Here is a 14,679-nt window from a genome sequence, read left to right on the forward strand (position 1 = left end):
GGACCTGCAGAAGGACTGAGATTAATTTTTGGACTTATGATATCCAAAATTGTGAAATTATGTGTTGTCTTAAGCCACTAAATTTGTGGTAATTTGTTACAACAGCAATAGGAAACTGATACATATTCTCCAGCAATTTTCAAATGTTTATCAGGTCTAAGGGCAATTCTTTAACACTGACATTAACATTGAGCAGTCACTGAAACACAGAGCCTTGGAGAGGGAGAACTATGCTGTGCAAATCACATTTAAATGATTTCTCTGTGCATCATTATAGAATTTTCCCTGGCTGAAATGTGATTTATCAAGTGACAGAAATTGCAGCTGTGGGATTAGGGAAGTAATTCCATCCTTGAAGAACAGGACACAACGTTTGCAGAAAAGGACTTATTCTGGCCCAGCATATGGTTGAAGGCAAGAAATCCCTGTGATGCAATCACTTATCTCCTTCGTGGATGCTAGGAGTAAACTATGTCTGTTCTTTTCATATTATTCTGAAAAATTTCTATGACAAAATAATTGTAAGATTAGAATCCCAGACCTATAAATGATACTAACCCAGGTAAAAGGGTTTCTAAACCAGGGTGGGACCAGCTATACTAAGCACTGAATCCACTTTAGAGAGAGAATCACCAGTTTTCAAAGCTTCAATGCTGAAAGCAACATCAATAGAAACCTTCCCTAGAAAATAAGTCAGATAATCTGGTCAGGAAACAGTAAGTAGGAGTGACCCCTCAGACTTAGAATGCACCATTGAGATTCTTAGACTCATCACTGGAATATTCTGAGTTTGAATGAAAGTCATCCTTGCTCTATTAAATGATGTTTAGGGATTTGTAAATTAAATATTACAAGACATGTGACCTAGTTTTGTAAGCTCAACTTGGTCAAGTAATATATCTTTTCCCACAAGAGTTCCTTCCAGTCATGATGGACTGGCTTACATTAGACTAATGGTATGCCAGAAACAAATATAGACAGATAGACAGACAGGTAGATAGATCTTGAGACAGAGATATAGAAATCTCCAGCTAAGTAAGACTTATATTTTCTTTATTTTTCTTCTCAAATTTTATTCATTTTTCAGTCATTTATGTAACCATATCATTTTGGGGGTACATTTTCACAACTCCATATGTGTACATGCTTCACTTAACCTCCACCAAAACTTGCACACCAAGGTCCTTTCCCCTTCACCTATCCTCTCCTCTCTCCCCACCTATTCCCTCTGGTAACCAGTATGTTTTTCAGACTTAAGAATCAATTTAGCTGTGTTTTGCTAGCTTGTTTTCTTTGATTATTTATATTCCATAACAATAAAGTTGAATAAACTATAAATATATAAAACAGTTGCTTGAATACAGTCCATGCAGATTTCGAGAGGATATGATTTTTGAGAAAAGGAAAGCGCGAGATGAGCTGACCTTTTCTCTGAGGCATTCGCAAATTCACAAAGTGAGGGAACAGGTCTGAGTAGAAAATTACAGGCTTAATGGGTAGAGGAGGCAAGAAAGGATTGATTCTGCCAAAGTGGTTGAAACTTAAGGGCAAAATTTCAGAAATGACAGAGAAGTAAGCCCCAAACTCTGCCTTTGATTTCCCCTTGAGTTTCTGAACTTTAGGCTGTTTATGCGCAGACTACCAGAAAGCAGAAGCTATCAGCCTATAATGGAGAAAAAATTTCTTGTTTGGAGACAGAAGTTGGAGTTCAAGAGATTATTAAAATAAAGAATTTGTAAACACACTTTCATTTGAGACACCAAGAAGGCTATGCCTGTGGAAATCCATCTGCTGAAATAGACCCATCTGAATAAACACTAAAACCAACCTGGATGGGAATCAAAGTGGTCTGTCTGCACTTTATCTGCTTCCCAGAAGAAAAAGTAATCTCTATACTGTTCATCACAATATCCAGCATTAATTAAACATTATGAACCACGTTAAAAACGAAGAATGAATGACTCAAACTCAAAAACAATAGAAACAGGTGTGGGAATTTGACTTTAGTATGTCATACTAAATAAGCATGATCAACGTGTCTAGAATACGAAGAAAAGATGGAGAATTTCAGCTTAGATACAACTCTGATCAAAAGTTTTCAAATAGAATTCCTAAAACAGAAAGCATATCTGAAATTAAAACTAATTAAACTTCTGCCTACAGACAGGATGTAGAAGATAGTAATCAGTAAAAGGTGCAACTCTTAACTGAACTAGAATAAAAATCAGAAAAATTGGGCCTCCCTGGTAGCACAAGGGGTTAAGACGCAGCACTATGAAGCTATTCACAGCCACTGCAGCACAAGTTCGATTCCTGGCCAGTGAGGTGGCCCACATGGCGCTGCAGACCGCTCTTGTCTCACCCCCTGCTTCCCCTCAGCAGTGTATTTCAGTCAGTCTGCTTGTTCTACTCTGTCTCTGGCGAATCCCCTCACCCTCCCACACATCTGGCCTGTACCCCGGTTCTTATATGCATAATTATTTTTTTAAAAATCAGAAAAATTTCAAAAAATACGTTTTTAAAATCACCAGAGACCTGTGGTCACAAAGAGGAATTGGTGAAAGAGAGAAGGGCTTTTCCTAGTTTAGCTAAGCGATTCCTAACTTTTTCTTGGGAAGTGCCTGTTGAGTCTGTGCACATACTAAGAAGACTTGCCATACACAGGGACCTCCCTGGTGGCCTAGGGGTTAAGTGCTATCACCACTGTGGCCTGAATTCCATCTTCTGCCACATACCATAGTAGACCTCTCCAGTCTCATCCGCTGCTTCCCTTAGCAATGTATTTTAATAGATTCTCTGGCCTACACCCCAGTTCTACACACACACACACACACACACACACACAAAAGACTTGCCACCAACCGTGAATCTAGTAGTATCAAGGGGAAACAAATAGAGCTTTTGACATTCATGTAAACTGGAGTGAAGACTCAAATGCAGAGCTGGTAAGACCAGCAGAAGGCACTCAACTGAACCTAGTTCAAATTGCTAACTCATATAATCAGGTGCAAATAAAATGATTATTTTAAGGTACATAGTTTTGGAATGAACTGTTACACAGTGATAAATAAGATATAAAATTCTAAAATCCCTCAAATATAAGAAGATGATTTTGATGTATGAAGCTGAAAAAAAAAAATGAAATAAATTGCATGTACAATTATATAAACAAATAAATACAAAAAAACTGTAAAGGTCAGGAATGGACATTGAGCAGGTTTTCTAGGATCCAGCAGACTGGGTAAAGGAGGAGTCCTGGAGCCCTCAGGGGTTTTTATTGGGATTACCAGGTACAGGGCAGGCAGGGGTGCTGGGGGGCTAGGAGGCTGCCAGTTCTCCCAGCCCCCAACAAATCTGCACTCTCTCTGGGCTCTCTGGCATTCTCTGCTTCTGCTTCTTGGCTTCTCTTGGTTTCTCTTCGGCTTCTGCTGGTGTCCCCGTGACGCCGCCCTTAAAAGCACAGTCTTAGCCCAGGTGAATCCCATCTACCTATGCCCACACCCAGGCATGCATTCAGGACCTCAAGGATCCATCATCTATCCTGATGGCTGGAGGGCAGAAAAGCCTGACATTTTGTTTACCTTACCCTACAAAATCCAATTATTTAGTAAGAAGGAAATAAATATGGTGGCATGATAGAATTATAAACACTGCCAAAAGACAAGTGATTAAAAAATAACATTATGTAAATGAAAAATTATAATCTAAAAGAAATAAATACTTGTCTAAGAAAATTTAAATTACCAAAATGACCCAGAAGAGGTAAAAAGGTACAGTGATCAAAAACTGTAGGATTGCGAAGCTATACAAAGATCCATTCTTTTTCTGTTTTTTAAGAAAAGTGGGAGCAAGAAGTCATAAGCATGGGAAAAAACAAAATTTTTCCAACCAATTCTATGAGGCTAGTCTAAGAACAATCTCAAAATTAGATGAAGGTTGCACAAGGGCTATCCCACTTATGAATATCAATCTTGGATGTTTGCAAATTTCAAAATAAAAATATTAGTAAATTAAACACATTCATTAAATAATAATAAAATTAGAAAATGTATTTACAAATGGAAGATGATTCTACTCCAGTAAATTTATCATTATAATTCAATATATTAACAGAATAAAGGAAAAATAATTATGATTATTTTATACATTTAGAAAAGTACTTGATAGATCATAACTCATGATTGTTAAAATGCATTGCTTTGTGAGCTATGAATATACAGCAATTTGTTTATCAGTACTTTTAGCAAGAAACATACTTGAAAGTGCAACATCAAGGAGTCACAATGAAAGATACATACTATCATAACTGCTATTTAATATTCACATCAATTCTGGTCAACAAAATTAAAAAAAAAGAAGCAATACATTGCAAACATTTAAGAGACATAAAGAAAGCTATCACTATTAGCCAAGAGAACCTACTAATAAATGATAAGTAATAAAGGAATTTACCAAGCTGTCTGGATACAAGTCAATATTTCAAAAACAAATAGTTTTATTACACACTAGCAATAACAGAAAATGTAATGGAAAAAAACATCCAATTTTATAATTGCGGAGAAAACTGTAATACATTTCAAGAAGTAATGATGGAACATTGTATGGTCTTTGTAAATAAAGCTGCAAAATTGCCAGTGGACATAAACGTAGACATACAAATATTATATTGCAGGTGACACAAACCAATTCAAATCACCTTAACAAATTAAAAGAAAACTGTCGGGGCCTCCCTGGTGGCACAAGAGGTTAAGCACTGCACTATGAAGCAATCCTCGGCCTCTGCAGCATGAGTTCAGTTCCCAGCCGGCCAGAGAGCAACCCACATGGCGCAGCAGACCTCTACTGACGTGCTTGCTGCTTCCCTCAGCAGTGTATTTCGGTTAATCTACCTGTTCTGTTCCCCACTCTGTCTCTGGTGAATCCTCTCACCCCCCGCATCTCTGGCCTGTATCCCAGCTCTTATATGCATAAATAGATAAATCTTAAAAAAAAATTAAAAAAAAAAAAAAAAAACAACTGTTGACTTGTGGTAGTAGGAATGATCCTAGTAGCTGATCTCAGGGCAACTGGGTCTAGGAATTCATGAAATCTTTGTGCCTTTTACCATGCTGCACATTTATTGCTTTTGTTTATCTTGTGCTCTTTTGGGCCACCTGAGCCAACACATTTTCATTTAATGTATTTCTTCTTTTTCCCCCCTTCACCCTATTCTCGTTTCCCTAGATTCACATACTTTAGCCAAGACCATTAGATTCTCATTATGCGAGTGAGCTTTTGGTGGAAACTTATGGTTCTGATATGAATCTCCCATTTAAATCAATGAATTGGTATAAAATGTGAAACATGCATGGAAATGAGTGTGGGGCCTCCCTGGTGGCGCAGGCAGTTGAGCTCAGCACTGTGAAGCTGTCCGCAGCCTCTGCAGCGTGGGTTCGATCCCGACCAGCTGGCAAGAATCCCACATGGTGAAGCAGACCTCTCCTGTCTCGCCTGCTGCTCCCCTCAGCAGTGTATTTCCTCAGTCTGCCTGTTCTGTTCCCTGCTCTGTCTCCGGTGAATCCTCTCACCCTCCCGCACATCTGGCCTATACCCTGGTTCTTGTATAAAAATAAATACCTCTTTAAAAAAAAGAAATGAGTGTGTAGGTACAAGAAATTTGGCAAATACAAGCCTCTGCAAATACAATGAAATCTTGTAAAGGGCTTCAGATTTCTACTATCTTGTGGATTTGGAGGTTCTAGGCAAATATTATGTGTCTCCAGAGCCAGAATAACTGGTATCGCATCTGGGTTACATGTGAATTTATAGAAATCTACATCTAACAGCTTTGGATATAATTGTCTAGCCTTAATTATTGCAGGATGTCCTGCCACATTTCTTTTTAAATTGAGACATATATTATATTAGTATCATATGTATGACTCAATATTTGTATATATTATGAAATGATCACCACAATAAGTCAAAGTAATATCCATTGCCATACATAGTTAAATTTTTTTTCTTGTTTTGAGAGCTTTTAAGACTTACTCTTAGGAACTTTCAATTATGCAATATAGTATTGCTAACTATAGTTGCTATACAGTACATTATACCTCCACGACTTATTTTATAACTACATTTTTTACCTTTGATCTTCTTTACACATTTTGCTCACCCCCACCTTCCAATAGCCAAACTTTGGAAACCACCAGTCTGTTCTTTGTATCTAATAACTTGGAGATACATTTATATAACTTTAAAATTCCACAGTTAAGTGAAATCATGTATTATTTGTATAACGGTTTTTCCTTTTAAAGTTCAAGTATGTTGTTGCAAATAGCAAGATTTCACTCTTTTTTTTAATGGATGAATAATATCCATATATATTTATGTATATATATATATATTTCATTTTTTCTTTTTAAAGATCTATTTATTTATACAAGAATGGGGGTACAGGCCAGAGGCATAGGAGAGTGAGAGAATTCAGCAAAGACAGAGCGGGGAGCAGAACAGCCAGACGGATGAAAGCATTGCTGAGGAGAGCACCGGGCGAGTCAGGAGAAGTCTGCTGCGCCATGTGGGTATCTCCCTGGCTGGGCCAGGATTCGAACCCGCACTGCAGAGGCTGCAGACAGCTTCACGGCGCTGCACTCAACCCGCTGCGCCACCAGGGAGGCCCTATCTATCACTTTTTCTTTGTCCATTCATTTTTATTAACACTTAGGTTGCTTCCATATTTTGGCTATTGTAAATAGTGCTGCATAATGGCATATATATCTCTTTGCGTTAGTGCTTTCATTTTCTTGAGACAAATGCCCAGAAGTGGAATTGCTAAATCATATGGTAGTTCTATTTGTAATTTTTTTAGGAACCATCATACTTGTTTCCATTGTCCATGCACCAATTCATTTATTCATTTATTTATTTTTATTTATTTTCTAAAGATTTCTTCATATTTATTTGTGCATGTAAGAACTGAGGTGTAGGCAGAGGTGTGGGGCATGGGGGTATGTGAGAGGATTCATCAGAAACAGAGTGGGGAGCAGAACAGGTGAATCTAATGAAATACACTGCTGAGGGGAACAGCGGGCAAGACAGGAGAGGTGTGCTGCTCCATGTTGGTCAGCTTCCTGGCTGGGCATCGAACTCATGCTGCAGTGGCTGGCAATAGCTTGATAGCACTGAGACTTTAACCACTGCCACATCAGGGAGGCCCCCTGCACTAATTTATATCGCACCAATAATGCACTATGTTTTCCATTTCTCCATATCCTTGCCAACACTTAATAGTATTTCTTTTTCTTTTTAATAATAGACATAAAACTTGTGTGATGTGATATTTTATTGGGGTTTTGATTTTGCACTTCCCTGGTGATAGTGAGGTTGGGCATGTGTTCATGTACCTTTAACCATCTATATATAGTGTTTGGAAAAATGTCTATTTACATTTCTGCTCCTTTTAAAATCAGACTACTTTTTGGCTATTGTGCTATATGTGCTCTTATGTATTTTGGATAGTAATCCCTTATCAGATATATCATTGGCAAATATTTTCTCCCAATAGTAGGGTGACTTTTCATTTTGTTGATGATTTTCCTTGTGATGCAGCAGCTTCTTAGTTTGTTGTAGTCCCACTTGTTTATTTTTGCTTTTGTTGTTTTTGCCTTTGGTGTCAGATCCAAAAACATCATTGCCACGTCTGATGTTAAGGAGCTTATTGCTTTTGTTTTCTTCTCAGCGTTTTATGGTTTCAGGCCTAACAATCAAGACTTTCATCCATTTTGAGTTAAATTTGGCATAATGTATATATGTATGGCATACATATGTGTATGCCATATGTGTATGCCATAAGATAAAGGTCCAGTTTCATTCTTTTGCAAATAGCTCTCTAGTATTCTCAGTACCATTTATTAAGACCTGGGCTTTTTCCTATTGCATATTTTAGATGTTTTTGTCAAAAATGAATTGATCATATCTTCATGGGTTTATTTCTGAGATCTCCATTCTGTTTCATTTAAGATTACTAGAGATTTGTAATATAGTAATTTGGAGCTAGATTTGTAACTGGAACTAGAAATTTGTAATATAGTTTGAAAACACACTCTGCAACTGTTACAGAGCAGCCCCGATATAAAACGGATTGCCTGGCTGAGGGTCCTCACCCCCGCGCTTAAAAGGGACGTATTAATACTCCACTCCATGCACACACAAAAGGTTAATAAAAGGTTTATTTACAAGGGAAAAGGAAATGAGGAAATGTACAACTCAGGGAGAAAATAGGGAAATAAAGTCTTTAATGCGTCCTACCCGATCCAACGACCTGGAAACCCAAAGGCACTCTGAGAGGTGGCCTAGCACTGCGAGCTGGCGGAGAACCAAAAAGGGGATCCCCCCCCCACAAAGCCCATGTGTCTGGTTTTATACCAAACGTGGCTGCTTAACCCCACCCTCAGGTTCCAGCAACCTTCCCTTTGGTGGTGATGGGATTTGTCTTTCCCAATGTCCTGATAGCTTTGGTCTGCAGTGGGGGTGGAGTCCACAAAGCCTGTATGGAATTAGCTTTAGGACATCCTTTTCCCTCTAACACTACTAGTGACATGGATAAAGTATTCAAAGTCTAAGTGTCCTTTGTAGCATAGGAAGAGAACATTTACTACTAGTTTCATCTCTTTTAAAGTTTAAAGACTTGTAAACTAGTTAGCATCTAAGAAGGCTGCTGCTTAGGGGACTGACAAAAATTCTTGATAAAATTTTTCTCTAAGCAATCTTATTCCATTCTCATTTTCCATCAATTACGACTTTTTCATCACCCGCCCATGCTTTCTTACCACATCATTCTTATTGCAGCCTTTTACTGTATTCTGCCAATTGTTAACCAGGAAAACATTTCTTTTGCCACTTGAATAATTAAGGGATTCTTGCTACATTTTCAGGATAGTGTGTGTGTGTGTGTGTGTGTGTGTGTGTGTGTCTGGGGGTGAGGGGAGAACTGGTGGAGGTGTATGTATATACCATCTGTCCTCTCCTAGGTCAGTTCACTCTTAGTTTGATCACCCAGGCCTGTCTTCGGTAAGAATCCTGTTAGGTTGTTTTGGCCAAAATCTCCCCTTATCCCTGTTTCCTGAGTCATTTTTCATTCATTGACTCCTACCCTGTTCCTCGGCTAATTCCCACTTATCCAAGCTGTATCTGGAGTTGTGCCCAATCATCTCTAGTGACATAAATTAAGTTATATGTTGCAAGAAACCAAGGACAAGATTCATTGTACACAACGCAAGTCTATTGGAAACTATACATCAAACGTATCTTATAAAAAAGTTTCAAATTGCAAATACTGTACTCTTTGTATTTATGCTATTTTTGATAGCTTATGGTGTGACAGATTAGGCTATAAAATATGCAACTTTTTTCTTTTTGGTAGAGTGAAGGGCGTGTTTTTAATTTCCATCTTAGTTCTTTAGGAATCGCTTTTAGAAATCTGTTCTAAGCTTCCTGCTTGCCTTGAATTTCAATCCCCTCTCCCGCCCAGTCCCCAAGTACTGGACCAACACTTGTAAGAATTTGGCTCTCTGGTGGGCTACGCTGAGTGACAAATGGACAAGGATGAAGGCTTTATTAAAGCATCTGAACCGCATTTAATTTTCCGTGTTGCTTTATTTGCTCCTCGGAGCCCTGGGGAGGTTGAATTTTGAGGGCTCCAGTTGGGCCATGGGTACTTGAGGCGTTTAGTAACAAGAAACATTCCCGTGAGCTAGTATCTCCATTTACAAAGGCGGCTTTACTCCGAACTGTTTTACACAGTATTTTTCTAAACCTTCTACACGAGCAATTTTTTCCTGAATTCTGGCATTGTTTCAGCGGCCTCTGGTGACCTCCTGGCTTGGCAACCTGCGCCCCATTCTGCAGAAAGCAACCCTGACTCGGTGTGGCCTTGCACGCCGCCGCCCCGCCAGAGCCCCTCTCCCGCTTCCTCCCCGGCCCCCCCGGCCCCCGCTCTGGATCCGCAGCTTCCATCCTGCAGCCTCAGCCGTCTGCGACGGCGACACTCCCTCCTCCCTCCCAAGGCTCCCCCCGCGAGCTCGCCGCGCCAGACAGCGGGTAACCGCCGCCTCCGCTGGGGCTTCCCGGCTCCATAGGCCTAGCGCGCTCCAGACACCTGCCTCTCACTGGCCGCCGCCGCTGCCCCTCACCCCGCAGCCCCCTCGGCAATTGGCCCCAGGCGGCCCTTCGTCATCCTCCGCCTCGGCTCGAGTCCCGCCTCCGTCGCCGGGTCATTTAAGTTTATCACAAATAAATAAATAAAGGAGGAAATAGAAATGCGTAGAAAGTAAAAGCAGGCGGGGGCGTGGAGGAAAAGGGGGAGGAGGAGCGGAGGCGTCGACAGCCAAACTTGATCGTGTTTATGCTGACCAATCACGGCTCACTCCAGTCCGGTCTGACGGGCTCTGTCAACCAATAGCCTCCCACCTCTCGGATCACTGAACAACGAGCTATGACTAACCTCTTTAGAGTGGGCGAAGGTGCGGCAGGGGCGGGAGCCTGGAAAGACTGTGGACCAATGGAGTGTTAACAATTCGGTGAGCGAAGTTTCAGTGCCCCAATGGGTCTTTGAGATAGCGGATTGGACCTCGACTGGCCCAATGGAAGGAGGTAAAGATGAGGGCAGAGGCAGAAGGGGCGGGGACGGGTGTGGGGAGGGGAGGAGGAAGAGTGCATTTTGTTTATGGGCGGCAACCTCACGAGGGGCGTTCCACTTTTATTGGCTCACTGAAGCCGAGAGTGGCAGGAGAGCCACCCAATAGTGTGGCCAGGCTGCGGGTTCGCTGCGTGAGGCGCCCAATGTGGGTCTTCTGCCGAAGAAGTAGGGGCGGGGGGAAGTTTAGGAGTTAAGGAAAGAAGATTAAAGAGCGCGAGGAGGTAACGCCAAAAACTCTAATTTGTTGTGGGGCGGGCGGGAGGGAGGGGTGTGTGCGTGCGGAGGGGGACGAAGCGTCTGCGAGGCGCTCGGGATGGGGGGCGGCGGCGTGACGGGGAAGGAGAGGCGCGGGGTGGGGTTGGGGGAGCGAGTCGGAGCGGCGAGCCCGCGAGCGGTCGGCCGGCCGAGCGCGCGCGCCCCCGCGCCCCGCCCCACCCCGCCCCGCCGGCGCCCCGTTCCCCCGGGCGCCCCCTCAGCGCCCGGCGGCGGCCTCGCCCGACCCCGCGGAACGGGAGGGAGCGCGGGAGAGTCCCGGGTCGCAGAAGCGGGCGGGGCGTCCCGCAGCTGGAAACGTGTCTCTGCCGCTCTCGACTCCGCGCCTGGAGCCGCCGCTTCCAAGAAGAGGAGCCGAGGGGGACTGGCGGGGCTCAGGAGCTGCCGCGGGCGCCCGCTCGTCGTCCGTCCCCTCCTTCCTCGCCCTCCCCCGCTTGCCTTGGCTCCCGCGGTCTCGGGAGCGTCTTCGTAGAACTGGGGGGCGGGAGGGGTCCTGGCCCCAGAGCCGCTGGACTCCACTCCAGACCCCGGAGCTCCGGCCCCCGCCTGCTTCGCTTCTGCGACTAGGAAGGAGGGGGCTTGGGGAGGGAAGACACCTTCCTCTCTGGCCTCCTAGGGTCCCCCGGGAGACATTAAAACATGCTGGAGCTTTGTTCAATAGCTGCGATCAAACAGTTGGAAGCGTTTGGAAAGTTTAAAAGAAATACACTCTTTTACATTGTTGAATGTATTCCTGACTCTGCCCCTTTTGGTCCTGGCCCACCCCTCTCCCAAAGCCCCCCTCCGCACCCCCGAAACTGTTACCCTTTTTAAGGATGCTGAAGAGGCAGGAGGCAGGGATTCTCTAAAAAGTTCTATTGATAAACACACTTGCACAAGCATATGCCAGGCACACACATCAACTATAAACATTAGCGAAAAACACAATATGGCGCACAGCTACACTACCTAGCGCGGTAATCCGCTGGTCTCTTAACTCTGAACCCAGTCGAACGCGGTCAGTTGCGAGATGACAGTTCTTCAATGGAAATCTGCATGGAACAGGAAGTAGTTTGGAAGCCAGTGGGCTAAGTATCCTCATCAGCAGCGATGTTGGCCCAAGCTGCGTTGAACATCTTCACTTTCTAGATATGTGCAAGTTTTCCGCACTGCTACTTAAAATTTAAATATCAAAATGTTGCCAAAGTGCAGAGTTTCTCGCTGCAGGGGCATGTGTAAATGTCAGCTAGTAAAAAAGCAGAAGATAATTCATTTAAAGAGGCAATGTTGTCAAGTGAACTATGTTCTAAAGTTGCTATCTTGTTGCTGTTGAAGGTTTCCAAACAAATAAATTATAACGACCATTTTTGTAAATAAATTCTATAGCTGTAAACACTAAATTTAAATATTAGGCAGTTGTCACTAACACACTCATTCATTAATGGCTTACTTCCCTACCTGTTGCACCTTATCCCACAGGCCCTTTGTGGGAATAGTTAAAATACCTTGCTCCATCCCCCAACTACATCCCTGCTTGTAAGTTTTGCCAGTCAAGATTTGACTATTTTGTGCTTTTGTGCTTTGCTCCATCTGTATCTGTATTTTTAGGAAAACAACAACAAAACTCCAATTTACATTGATTTTTTTTTCATACCTTTGTTTGCTCTTCCTTATTATTAACCTGAATCTATCACAGTCCAAAAACATTTACTGCATGATGATATCCTGGCACCCCAGGGTTAGTGTTCTCGCAAGAAAGATTTTTGAATTTTCCTTGAAGAATTGTTAATGTTACTTCTTGTTCAGTCCTCAAAATTTATTTCCTAAGATCACAAATGGGTTTTGATTTCCATTTAGCTCAGTATTGGAGGGTTTGAGAATAAATGGTGCTTCAGGTAAACAAATGAGAAGAAAAAAAGTTATCTAGAAATAAATTAGCTGCTCATTGAGTCGGCAGTTGGGAATTTTTGGTTTTGTAATTTCAGATCTCACAGACCAGTGGAATACAGGCCTTTTGCATGTGAAGATCAGGTGACAAGATAACTGGCTACCAGTCTCCAAAGCAATCTGCCCTTCATGGTGAGGTCCTGATTTTAACAGACTAAGGAAAGAAGTTTAAGACTAAGAATTGTCAAATTTGATCTATTTCCAGGAAGAGGTTTTTATGCTTGCCTGTCTAGTCCAGTTAAGATGACAATATTTTAATGCTATTATTATACCAAGAGAATACAGATAAAGTTCAAGTGTACATTGATTAGTTACTTGAAGACCATATGAGTTTAAGTGGCATACTTGAGGAAAGAAAAACTTCATGTGAAGGTTGTGATTTGGGGAGTGGGGGTATTTACAACTAGTGGCTGATAAGATGCCAGTTTCCTATCTAGTTAGGTCATAAAATTTTGGGGGTCCACAAATATCCAGCTACTCTTGCTGTCAAATTAATATGAATTTGGCTACTTGGTATAGGAATAAAATCGAAGGAAAAAACTCTTTTAAATGAATTATTTTTATATCAGTAGTGAAGGTCTTCAGAAGACTTTTTAACGAAATTGAGCTTCCTAGGAAAAAGGCTAGACTGAATAATTGGGTCATTTTAGAAGAGTGATAAAAGATACAACTAAATTCCTATAAAGGGTCTAAAACTGATAAATGAATTGCAAATTATTCTGAATATTTTAGAATGAGTGGCAAGGAGAGCCTTTAAAATATTTGGAAGACTCAAGTTTAAATTGTTGGGCTCTAACAACCGTGGGGGGCTGGCAGAGTTACCTTGACTCCCATGGTAGGGTGAGCACTTTCTTATAAAGGGCCAGAAAAAAAAAAAAAAAAAAAAAAAAAAAAAAAAAATTGTTGGGCTCTGCTTTATTCTCAAAAATAGTCAAATTTTTTATAAATGGATGTTTAACTTCATCAGATTGTTCTAGACACTGTTCTAGACACTTGGGATTTAACAGTGAACAAGATAAAATTACGTGCCCTTATGCAGATTGCATTTTAAGGTAATATATACTTTGTGTACTTTAGATTTGCTAGATGAGATTTTGGGATGAAACTTTATAACCTAACTGCTTTCTTCTCTTAGGGAATATGGATTTGAGGGAATTAACTGAACTTTGAGGTGCAGGGAGGCATTTACCAGGGAAACTCATTTTGTATTTGTACTCTTCCTGTTTTGAAACATTCTCCGTACATTTCAGTAGGTCCTTTTTAACATAGTGGTATTCTTTTTTTCCCATAATTTTAAGTATACCTGTGAAGTAAATAAAATGTTACTTTATATTTAAAAAATTTGTGTCTTGAAATTTACTGTAAAATTCCTATGGAGCTTTTATCTTATTAGCAAATTGTGTAAGACATAAGGTAGAATATCTTATTTTAGTTCGAATTTGTTTTAGGAATATGTCTGAAGAATCAAGTAGCTAAATCTTTTTCAGTTGTGGTTTTATCAAGAGAAGATAGAAATTTGTTGTAATTAATTTATAGGTGACATTAAAGAGAGAAAAAGAGAGACCTGTAAAAAACGCTTTGTTATTTAAACCTTTCTTTCAAACTACAAAGCATTTGATTGGCACCTCTCTGATTTAATAGACCATTTGTAATGCAAGAGGAACATTACTGAAGATTTTAGCATTACTTTAAATCTAATCATTTAGTCTGTAGGTGTAAAAATCCTAGGTTTCTCACAGAAGGAAACTTGGTGCCTGGTTAAGGAGTATGTGATTTAAAGCAGAGTGTGTTGCTTTTAC

At 41.1% G+C, this 14,679-nt stretch overlaps 1 protein-coding gene across 26 annotated transcripts in view; it reads left to right on the plus strand.

The window, feature by feature from the left end:
• The first annotated feature begins 10,808 nt into the window (after nt 1–10,808).
• Nucleotides 10,809–14,679, plus strand: part of ZBTB20 (zinc finger and BTB domain containing 20) — a 775,686-nt gene continuing 771,815 nt past the window's right edge. For 24 of the 26 annotated variants that reach the window (XR_008553867.1, XR_008553868.1, XR_008553869.1 and 21 more), the window contains exons 1-2: nt 10,809–10,902; nt 12,919–13,012. The gene's annotated coding sequence lies outside the window, so the exon portion shown is untranslated. Of the gene's footprint in view, nt 10,903–12,890; nt 13,013–14,679 lie in introns of all 26 variants that reach the window. The other 2 variants (XM_054700561.1, XM_054700569.1) reach the window with 2 other exon arrangements.

Source organism: Talpa occidentalis, unplaced genomic scaffold (assembly GCF_014898055.3).
Source record: "Talpa occidentalis isolate TD23 unplaced genomic scaffold, MPIMG_talOcc4v2.1 talOcc4.4, whole genome shotgun sequence".
Taxonomy (NCBI): domain Eukaryota; kingdom Metazoa; phylum Chordata; class Mammalia; order Eulipotyphla; family Talpidae; genus Talpa; species Talpa occidentalis.